Here is a 12,339-nt window from a genome sequence, read left to right on the forward strand (position 1 = left end):
TGAGTATGCCAACAAGACCTCTCCATATGGAAGAAATTGAGAGGTTCCAACCACCCTGACACACACTTTCATCAGTGCTGAACATTAATATAATTACCCATGTATTTGAAGACCTAAAGATGCCATACATCCGTCTCCCCTTATTGTCATAACATATAGACTCCCCCAAACAGGATCAACCGATAAGGGAGGCTTGAGGCAAACTCCTTGCCTTGTCCGGATTCATGGACCTTAACTTTTTTAGGACGGGGAGCAGATGACAGACTGGACTCACATCTAATATGGCTATAACCGAAATATTCATTGTTTAATGTATCACAATGTGGAGTAACTTTTTTCTGTATAGTATTTGTTATTTCAATAAAAGAAATTTAAAACTCAAAAAAAAAAAAAAAAAGTGCCTAACATGCAAATCAACTTATGTTATATATTTAATCTAATGTATCTGTGGAACCCAATATGTTGGGCACACGTGTTGCAAAATGAAAAAAGACGCTGGAGTGAACATGTCCGTAATGCGAAAAAGAAATTCCCAAAACATAGTGTATCAAGACACTGTACTCATGTCTATAAAGGGAGCACTAAAACATTGTCCATATTCACTATTGAGCAAATCCCAAGGAACACACACATGCTACAACTCAGACGTAGGGAAACATATTGGATCCACAAACTACACACACTAACCCCTGAAGGTCTTAATGACTGTGTGGATTTAGCAGCATTTGATCTCTGATATTTTTTATTTTTTGTTTAGTTATTAGATCTATTATAATCTATATTATATTTTTTATTATTATTATTATTATTATTATTATTATTATTATTATTATTATTATATACACTATCCACATATTCACATGTATTATTACTTAGTGATATGCTTAATGATGGGCTGTACTTGCTGGCAGGTAAAGATTTTGTTAACCTCACATTTTTTAATTTAGTAACTTAGATATTAATACGAGTTAGGGTTCTAACATTACATATCATCTCCACTCCACTTAGATTTCACATCATTGTATTTCTTCTCCTACTCACTTATTTTCTAGTGGCCTCTCTTTAGTACCCACAGTGTATATATATATATATATATATATATATATATATATATATATATATATATATATATATATATATATATATACCCTTAGTATTTTGGGTATTGTACAAGATAAAGGAATATGCTCCATCATTGTAACCCGTCATATTTCTATGTTATTCGTTACTACTGAATAGCACAATCACTAATTAATTATGATTTCATATATATTTTGTCACTTAGGTGTCTTGTCCCACTAGGTCTATTCTACTACTTTACCTAGTATTGCATCCTTTATAGTACCCACAGAGCACACATATATATATATATCCTTAACGATTGCGTTTAGTATTTGATAAAAGTAAACCTTATTAGTTATTTGAACTCCTTTCACTTAGTACAGTGTCAATCGCCACTATTGTATAGTACACATTCATTATTTCATGTGAGCATTTGATTCACACATTAAACATTGTTATGTCTGTTAAAGTACCTATATTATCGGCATGCTCTCTTTTATCATTAGCGCCTCTATTATTATACTGGTTAACTCTCTTTCATAGTGACCGATTAGGCTAGCATGATTACTGTCATAATTTTTGATAGGTTGTTAATAATTTTATTTCCTCTTTTATATTATACAATTTTCGTCAAATTGACATTTGTTTTTGGGCGTATATTGTAGTTTACAATTACCTCCCCTATCGCCTATGCCATTCTCGTCACTGTGACAGACCTTTGGTGGGCGTCTTCACATCTAACGATAATGATGCGTCGGTTAATTCCTCCTATCATACGGACTTATCACATTATTAGACCCCGCCTTCTTTTAGCTCCATACGTACTGAACACCTATTGAGACGTTCACCGCACAAACTTCACTGTAGCATATGTCATATGTAATCAGGGCCTGAAACGCTGCCACGACTTCCACACTATAAGGTACATAATGATGCCTTGTTGTCACCCAGCTATTACGATCGCCAGTACAGCTACTAAAACAGACATGGTGTGTTTTGGTAACCCGATAGACCGGAGGACAGTCTGCTGGGTGACTGTTTTTAATCCCAGTCTGCTACAATTGCACCAAGGGAGGTGCTTTGTTACACATGAGTGCAACTCTATTTGTATTATTATTAATCATTGAGCCAAACAATACTAGGCCATATCGGCACTATTTTTGCTTTAACCTCATCTAAAGACCACTGAATATTTGCCAGTGGCTAGTCTGCTGGGTGACTGTTTGATTCCAGCCTGCTTTATTTGCACTACCAAGGTGCTTCATCAAATGTGAGTGTAATGTATCACATTAGTATTTGCCATTCAGTTAGACAATACTAGACCATGTGGTGCTTCTGTTCTCCTATATCATTCACAGATTGCTGAACCTGGATCGTGACCTGATCCTTCACAGATAGCTGCCTGGACCTACAACTACATACTGTGCCTTAGGAGTATTCACATACCCACGAATATCGATATTATCATCATGCGGGACTTTAATATAACGGTGTAACTATATACCATAAATTATTTGCATTTTCTTTGGTCACACAATTACTGTTCTCAGATTTGCATTTATTTCCTATTTATATCTTTGATATTTTCCTACATGATATAATAATTATTGCCCATTATATATTGGTTAAAGGGACACTTGAACCCAAATTTTTTTCTTTCGTGATTCAGATAGAGCATGAAATTTTAAGCAATCTTATAATTGACTCCAATTATCAAATTTTCTTCATTCTCTTGGTATCTTTATTTGAAATGCAAGAATGTAAGTTTAGATGCTGGCCCATTTTTGGTGAACAACATGGGGTTGTTCATGCTGATTGGTGGATAAATGAATCCACCAATAAAAAAGTGCTGTCCATAGTTCTGTACCAAAAAAAAGCTTAGATGTCTTCTTTTTCAAATTAAGATACCAAGAGAACAAAGAAAAATTGATCATAGGAGTAAATTATAAAGTTACTTAAAATTGCATGCTCTATCTGAATCATGAAAGAAAAAATTTGGGTTCAGTGTCCCTTTAACCCCTTAGTGACCAGAGCACTTTTCCATTTTCTGTCCGTTTGCGACCAAGGCTATTTTTACATTTCTGCGGTGTTTGTGTTTAGCTGAAATTTTCCTCTTCCTCATTTACTGTACCCACACATATTATATACCGTTTTTCTCGCCATTAAATGGACTTTCTAAAAATACCATTATTTTCATCATATCTTATCATTTACTATAAAAAAATTATAAAATATGAGGAAAAATGGAAAAAAAACACACTTTTTCTAACTTTGAACCCCAAAATCTGTTACATATCTACAACCACCAAAAAACACCCATGCTAAATAGTTTCTAAATTTTGTCCTGAGTTTAGAAATACCAAATGTTAACATGTTCTTTGCTTTTTTGTAACTTATAGGGCCATAAATACAAGTAGCACTTTGCTATTTTCAAACCATTTTTTTTTTTCAAAATTAGCGCTAGTTACATTGGGACACTGATATCTTTCAGGAATCCATGAATATCCATTGACATGTATATATTTTTTTTTAGAAGACATCCCAAAGTATTGATCTAGGCCCATTTTGGTATATTTCATGCCACCATTTCACCGCCAAATGCGATCAAATACAAAAAATCGTTCACTTTTTCACAAATTTTTTCACAAACTTTCAGTTTCTCACTGAAATTATTTACAAACTGCTTGTGCAATTATGGCATAAATGGTTGTAAATTCTTCTCTGGGATCCCCTTTGTTCAGAAATATTAGACATATATGGCTTTGGCATTGCTTTTTGGTAATTAGAAGGCCGCTAAATGCCACTGCGCACCACGCGTGTATTATGCCCAGCAGTGAAGGGGTTAATTAGGGAGCATGTAGGGAGCTTCTAGGGTTAATTTTAGCTTTAGTGTAGTGTAGTAGACAACCCCAAGTATTGATCTAGGCCCATTTTGGTATATTTCATGCAACCATTTCACCGCCAAATGCGATCAAATTAAAAAAAAACGTTAAATTTTTCACAATTTTAGGTTTCTCACTGAAATCATTTACAAACAGCTTGTGCAATTATGGCACAAATGGTTGTAAATGCTTCTCTGGGATCCCCTTTGTTCAGAAATAGCAGACATATATGACTTTGGCGTTGCTTTTTGGTAATTAGAATGCTGCTAAATGGCGCTGCGCATCACACGTGTATTATGGCTAGCAGTGAAGGGGTTAATTAGGTAGCTTGTAGGGAGCTTGCAGGGTTAATTTTAGCTTTAGTGTAAAGATCAGCCTCCCACCTGAAACATCAGACCCCCTGATCCCTCCCAAACATCTCTCTTCCCTCCCCTATCCCACAAATGTCCCCGCCATCTTAAGTACTGGCAGAAACTCTGCCAGTACTAAAATAAAAGGAAAATTTGGGCTTTTTTGTGCATTTTTTGTGTGCATATTTACATATGCTTCTGTGTAGGATCCCCCTTAGCCCCCAACCTCACTGATCCCCCACCAAACAGCTCTCTAACCCTCCCCCTCTGACTTAATGTGCGCCATCTTGGGTACTGGCAGCTGTCTGCCAGTACCCATTTTAGTGAATAATATGCTTTTTTTTATTAAAAAATGTCCCTTTTCTGTAGTGTAGCTTCCCCCCCCCAATACCAACCCCCCACCCCTTCCAGATCCCTTAGATGCTTTTGAAAAAATAAGTGTATTTAATTTTATTTGACATTTTACTTTTAACTTTTTTTCTGTAGTGTAGCGGTTCCCACCCGCTCCCGCCCCGTGCACGCGCCCGCCCGCCACCCCCGTGCACGCGCGCGCGCCCGTGCGTGCCCCCGAAGGCTCCGCCCCCGATCCCGCCCCCTCCACCTTCCAGATCTCACCGATGGCCGCCCACCGCCTCCCAAGTCGGCTCCCACCCACCAACGATACCGGCCATCGATGTCCGGTGCAGAGAGGGCCACAGAGTGGCTCTCTCTGCATCGGATGGCCAGAAAGTGTTATTGCAGGATGCCTCGATGTCGAGGCATCACTGCAATAACCGGAAAGCAGCTGGAAACGAGCAGGATCGCTTCCAGCTGCTTTCCAGACTGAGGACGTGCAGGGTACGTCCTTGGTCGTTAACTGACATCCTTTAGAGGACGTACCCTGCACGTCCTCAGTCGTTAAGGGGTTAAACACTATTCAAGGGTGCCCCCTATTTATATATTTGGAAAGTAAACGTGAAACATAAGTGTCATAAAACACATCAAAAATACATGACAAAGTACAGTTACACTCATAATAACAAAATTTAAAAAATTGCACAAAAAAGTTATAAGGGCTCAATGATATGAGGTCTCAGGTGTTTTTTATATATATATATATATATATATATATATATATATATATATATATATATATATATATATATATATATATATATACATACAGAGAGAAGCACACTCACAGGAACGAACAACCAGCTCAATACCATTGTTAGCCTATTCTCTGGCGATTTACCACTTGCGTGCAACTTCTTTTAGCCCAGTAATGCTTTTCACAGAGTAGAACTTTCCTGTAGTATATCAGTCTGATCCCAACTATTACGGTAAGTCCAGCGCCGAAATACCAGGCAATTCCTCTCTGAGCAAGGAACACAGCAACCCCAGACGATCGTTTTGACCTTCATTGGGCCTCGTCAGTGAGATGTAGCCATATTCCTCTAAGCACACTGAGCAAGGAGTCCACGTCTGTTACACATCCAATGACCCTGCGACATGCTCAGCCCTGGGTGCTCACTGGCACTCACAGGAAGCTGTGCTGTCCCCAGAGTCACAGGCGGCATTTGCATATAGTGCTGGTTGCAGAGTTACAGTATATGGTCCACTACAGACTCCAAACAAGTGTTACTGTGCTCCACTGTTGCCTCCCCGGATAGGAACTGCAACCACAGATCCTACCTTGAGGGAAGGAGCAGACGTAGGTGGACTCAGAACATGTAGGGCTCAGGAGGGCTGGGGCATTAATAAAGGGACACACACTTAATGTGAGTGCCGCCGTGCCTACCAACAACCCTGGCTCATGGTTTTCCCTACGGTTGCTAAATTCAAGGCCCATACTCTGCTGCTCCCCACAGAGCCTTGTCAGGGTACAGGTAAATGACATATATATTATATATATATATGTAAATAGGACAAGGGAATGTGTTTATGTATGAAACCATCTTTTTGTCAGATATTACTAAAGTAAGGGCTGCAATTCTGATGTCAGGATTGATTCAGGGCCCCATGAGTTGAATAAACATTTCAGGACTAAATTGCAGTCAGGATGTCTCCAGAGACTTTGACACTAAAGCATTTGCTCTTTAGTTGGAAGTGCAAATTTCATAGCACTCTTTACCCCATTCAGTGAATGAAGACAAAGTGTCTGGGAACTTTCTTTAAGGTTGGATGAGATTTGGGGGAAGGAGCAATGTCGGGCGAAGAAATAACTGTTCACAGCTATGTGTAAATTATCTCCTGTGAAGTCTCTATGTGCAGGAAGCAAACAAGTCAACATTTGCTGTCCCTATATGGCATAAGTAAAATTAAATACATTTTGAAAAAGAAATAATGCCAGTAATTTCATGTGTGTTTGAAATAATTCAAATAACCCATATATATTCATTTAATATAATATGTATATATATATATATATATATATATATATATATATATATATATATATATATATATATATATATATATATATATACATATTATATTAAATGAATAATTGCTGCAGTGAATAGATATATGAATAAATAAATTCAAATCTGTAATAGATTAAATGGAAATTACAATAAACCCATTGTTAAAGACAGCATAGAAATTAATACATGTATGTGCATATATATAACATAATTTTTCTATTTTTCAGATGGACCATAGAGGAATTCATGCAGGCAGAACTTGTTGGAGATGTAGAACAGGCTGTATCTGTGTAGATACATACATATAACAGATGTATAAATGCCAGGATACTGATAAAAATTGTAATGGACTTTAAGCTAATAATTAGCAGCATAATTCTTTTAATTTAAAGTAATATTAAAAAGTAATATTAAAAATAATTTGAGAGCATACTGTGTTTCATGTCAAATTGATCAGAATAAATAATGTGATATAATACAATACATATAAACATATAACTTATTAATGTAAGGAAATTATGACAGTTATTACACATTTTAAAGAAATATTTTAAATGCTAGAAAGGTTAAGAATGAAGCTGTGTTGTTTTGTCACGCTGCCCCCGGTGTTATGATGTGAAAATTGCAACCAAGAAATGATTGGTTGTTGCAAGGATGCATCTCCTTGGCAACATACATTCACAGGGTGAACCAATGAGAAGGGACCAGCACGTGGGCGTAACCAAACCAGATCTCCAATGATTATATAACAGGAAAGTTAAATGTAAAAGAAGACAGTTTTTTGTGATTTGCTTAGACTGGTGATTGATAACTGGCGGCCATACTTGGAACACAGTCACTTAAGCAAGGAGCTGAAACTAACCTTGATCTATGCAAAATAACTTTCCTTCAAATGAGGAGATCTAAAGATATTTGGAAAAGATTGAATTACAATTTGGTTCAAACTGGTGATGTATGATTTCTAACTATTAATATTTTAAACAAAGGTTATTGGCACAAATCATATTTACAATTTCTGATATTTTAATAGAAGTGTATATTGTACTATTGTTTAAATTAGTATTGTAATTATTTTGCTGAATATTAGTAGCTGCCATCTTAAGTCTCATTGTGATATTTTAAATGCAATATTGAATGAAAGGCTATTTGTAAATTAGGCTGGTTTTAAAGGTAAACTCTTATGAGAGTTGTAAGAAGTATAGCATATCTAAATAGTTTTTTTTTAACGTGTATAATATTGTTTCATATTCTAGTATTACAAATATATTCCAATATGCTCATAGATATTAACTAATAAAAAGAATTCAGATATTTATATTAATTTAATGGTTTCTAGTAGATGCATATTGATTGAGGGTTGATATTTTTAGATAAAATAACTTTTATTAACCACAAACCTCCTCCGTATACATCAGGAAAAATGCGTATAGCTTACAATGAAAAAAACATCAAATATTAAACACATAGTGCTCTTCACATAAGTGTATTCTAAAGAGATGATGGTTCACATCTAAGAGCAGTTCTCTGAGCAAGGTTTTCCGGGAAACCGCCCACAGTCCTCCTTGTCTTTCTTTTCTTTGAGATGTCAACAGTCTGTCTGAACTGCTAAAGTTGTTGCAGTCCATCTCTAGATATATGGAGGTTCCTCTCATTTTCAATACTTTTCCCTTGGTTACTCCTTTTATATATCAGTGAATACAACAGTCTAAATCGGAGATACCTAATCCTGGGGGGTAGTATTCTTGTAGATTTAACAATATTATTAATTTAAGTAAAACAACTAAACAAAACTCAACAAACCAAGAATCACAAATTATAGAACTAATGGAATCAAGGGTACATACTGCCCTAATTTCTGTCTAAATGGCTAATAGTAGCTCACTCATCAGCTTTTTTCCCTTTATCGACTAGACTATCATATCAACCCTCAAACTCCATCCTCTAAGGATTCCCTACCCCCCTTCTATCTTGTTCTTGTACTACCCTTAATTATCCAATAAAACCAGATCTTCTGGAACGTAGGCTCTGTGTCTTGTACAAATGCTGCTGTCGAGTACGTCGAGTACACAATCTGTATTCTAGTAAAAACCTCTGTCCACGTCGGTATCTCTTTTTTCCAGTATTTAGCTATGGCTATTCTTGTGGTAGTACAGAGAATTCGGATAAAAGTATTTATATGTGGGTTTAGTCTCGGAACGGTCTCATGCAATAATGCTTGAGCCGAGCTGAGCGAGATCTGTTCATCTAATAATGTGCTCAGCAGTAAAGATAACTCTCGCCATATGTTTTGGACTTTAGGGCAATCCCACCACATGTGGAGGTATGATCCCCTAACCCTACACCCTCTATAGCAATGTCTAGAGCTTCCTGAGGGTTGATATTTTTAAAGGATAATTATTAAATACATTGTATTATAACCCTGCCATAGGCTGATATATTATTTGGAGAGCACTACTGAAGATTTTTATAAATATACTGACATTGTATGGAGGCACTTGCATGAGATTTATTAATATTTATCATATTGATATCATATATTTTTAGTAAATAGAAATTATAAAAGAGAAAAAATTTCATATTTCAAAATTAATATTTTGAAAATAATTTTTTTTTTGAAGATTGAAATATTGATGTTCATATTTCGAGATTGATATTGATATTTTGAAATATTGTTAAAGATTAATTTTTTAAAAATTGATAAAAATATTAATTTTTTCATATTTCAAAATTCATAAAAATATTTTTTTTTTCATATTTCAAAATTAATATTTTTTTTGAAAATATAAAAAAATTCTCTCTTTTTATTGGTAAAAATTGTATTAGCGTTTTAATTTAACTAAATACTAAACCAATATAATAATGTCTGTAGCCAGAAGTGACTCATTTAATTCTGTACACAGGGAGGTACGAGCTAGATGGAGCACTCGACAGTAGTGTGCTACCTGCAGGAGCTCCCTTGAGATCTTAACGGTCACAGTCCGTTGTTGGAGTATTCGTTTCCGCTCCCTAGGACTACACCCTGCTGCTATCAGGGTTGACCTGGAAGCCTACACGCAGCCGTTTAGGCTCACTCACTAGAGCTACAGCCGGAGGGCTTAGTTAATCTTGTTTGAACCCAAAGTGCCCCTCAATGGAGAATAGAGACTGAGGACGCTATCTTTAAGAAGTCAAGATGCTACTGGAGTTAGCTGTAAGAGCTGTCTACTGTGCTCCTTAACTGTGGAGAGAGAAAGTCGCTACCTGGTAAAGCCTGCATACCTGAGAAGGATATCCCTAATGCCGAGAGCTGGCGGCTCCTAGTGAGACTCACCTGGTTGAGATCGGGCCTGGAACAGAGGCTGATTACGCCCACACAGTACGGCCCTCACACGGAGCACTAGGATTTCGTTAGGAGCAACGCTGGCTTGCCTATCTGGTTAACCCGAGTTGCGGAGGTTTCCCTGTCACGAGTCGTGAGGCGGTAGCAGTCTGAACGAGAGGAGGTATCGTTGGTGAGTCTGGCTGCTGCCACTGGGGGAGTGAAAGGTGAAAGGCAAGGTGAAAGGCAAGACTTTTGTACAACAGTGGCCACCGGGGTGTTCGGCTCTAAGCTTGCTTGTACCAGGGCCCTACTGTTTCAAATTTCATACTTGCTAATCTTGTACCGCAGAGTTAAACAGCGTGTAAAAGGGGCTGTGCATTACAAGAAGCACTGTTTGGGGCCCCCAGAAGTCATCCCCGGGCCAAGCTACCGTATAAGCCTCAGCGTTTTCCAGGATAAAAGGAAACTTACTGGGTGCTATCCAAGCCTCTAAACTTGCAAGTACTTTTATTTTGTCTTCTTATTTAAGTCTACATCAACACTTTTGGGTGTCCTCCTCTTATACAGATCCTGATACTTTGTTTTAATTTCTTTTTGGTCATATCTTTATATGTACCTGTTATAAATGACTTCTACTGATGGGACTTAAAACTCCATTCAGGCAACCAGGGGTGCCAATATTGAATTGCCCTTTTTGAATTTAGGCATTACTTGAAAGCCTAATATCTATCTGGGAAATGAAAGTTGCTACCTATACATCGTTGCTTGGTTTTTTGGACACCATGCTAGATACTTTCTTATGTAACCTTATAGTTGTATCTAATTATATGATGTTGAATTGTATCTAAATTGTATCTAAATGGTCTCTATGCAGATGTGCACACAGTCTACTATATGCTATAAAACTGTGGGGGGTTTATAGTTATAGACATAACAGGGTTTTGCTGTTTGTTTTCCTTTTTTGGGCCTGCTAAGATAATGTTTTAGAACCCTCACTCAGGAGTTTACCTGCTGAATTTTTTTTTTCTTATATATGGAAAGAGTTAATAGGAGAGAACAGCAATCTGCATAGCTTTAGCTGGAGGAGCTTGATACAGGTCACCTCTATATAAATGTTAGTTTGTTAAATAGTATACAGGGGTTATATACATTGCTATAAGTGATAAAGCTCTTTGGATAGTAGATAGTATGATATAACAGCTGTTCCTGTGTGGTTAACGGATTTGGGCTGATTTTGCCAAATCCTTTAGTTTTACTGTTATATCATAATAGGGACAAGCTATCTATATCAATATATAGGTTGAAGAAGTCACTGTGTTTTCTGGTATACTAAGAAGGAAAAGAGACCCAGAGTAAATGAGAGTTACTCTCTGTATAGGTCCATATGCCCTGTATGAGATTTACATCTCTGTTTAATAGTTATAATCATTTGAATGTAGTATCGTTTATGAACTATTTTGTCTAGAATTTGAGCTAAAGCAATGGAGGACTCTAGATAGAGGGAAGAATAAAGATCCTACTTAGGTTGTAAATATATAGGCCTTGCATTAGGCTATTAACTTTCAACCTGGGTTTGTACATTTAATCCAGCCTATAAAATTTCATTCACGACAGATAATTGAGAAACTTATTGTCTCATTTAACTCTAAGTTCAGGAAGTGCCTGGGGGGGTAACGTATATGCCTTCTCTTAAATCAGTGAGTAGCCAAAGGGGCTAAATATTTAAGTAATATCTAAGTAATAGTCCCATAATCGCAATCCCACACAGAGCATTCGAATAACCACAGTCGATAGCAGGCATGGTCTATTAACTTTCTCAGGATATTCCACACTTGCTTCACTATTTTTACTGTTTTTTTTTTCTCTCACTTGGATTCACTTAAATTTTCACAATTGGGGTAACTCCCCCCTTAAAATCACATTCTGACTTCCTTTTTTTTTTCACAATTAGTGTTAGTTTTTTTCTCTCACAATCACAAATAATACATGGAAAGATTTCTCCTCACTCCCCGCACCCCCTCACAGACCATGCCTCCCAAAATTAAAGATAGAAAGCCACGTTTATCTGATGCTATAGTGGAACACACTAGCGAAGGAAGTAATCCAAGACTAGACCTTCAACCATTAGTCAACCAACTTAACGACATCTTTCTGTCCCAATTTGAATCTCTTAAAACTCAAATATCTAGTTTATCATCAGAATTAAAAGTATTTGCTAACAGACTTACTGAGGCAGAAGATCGAATATCTACAGTAGAAGATTCCTGTAGTAATCACGCACTAAGAATATCAGAACTTGAAAAGAGAAATAGGACCCTGACTACTAGGATAGACGATCT

General features: G+C 36.7%; 1 protein-coding gene and 1 long non-coding RNA gene across 11 annotated transcripts in view; one reads left to right on the forward strand and one right to left on the reverse strand.

Annotated features, from left to right (window-relative positions):
- Positions 1-6,950, forward strand: part of LOC128664149 (uncharacterized) — a 40,431-nt gene extending 33,481 nt beyond the window's left edge. The window contains exon 3 of the long non-coding RNA XR_008402925.1: positions 6,927-6,950. This is a non-coding gene — a long non-coding RNA (uncharacterized LOC128664149). The remainder of the gene's footprint in view (positions 1-6,926) is intronic.
- Positions 1-12,339, reverse strand: part of ADA2 (adenosine deaminase 2) — a 295,590-nt gene that overhangs the window by 20,555 nt on the left and 262,696 nt on the right. The gene's annotated exons all lie outside the window — the stretch shown is intronic.

This window comes from Bombina bombina, chromosome 6 (genome assembly GCF_027579735.1).
Source record: "Bombina bombina isolate aBomBom1 chromosome 6, aBomBom1.pri, whole genome shotgun sequence".
NCBI classification, from domain to species: Eukaryota; Metazoa; Chordata; class Amphibia; order Anura; family Bombinatoridae; genus Bombina; species Bombina bombina.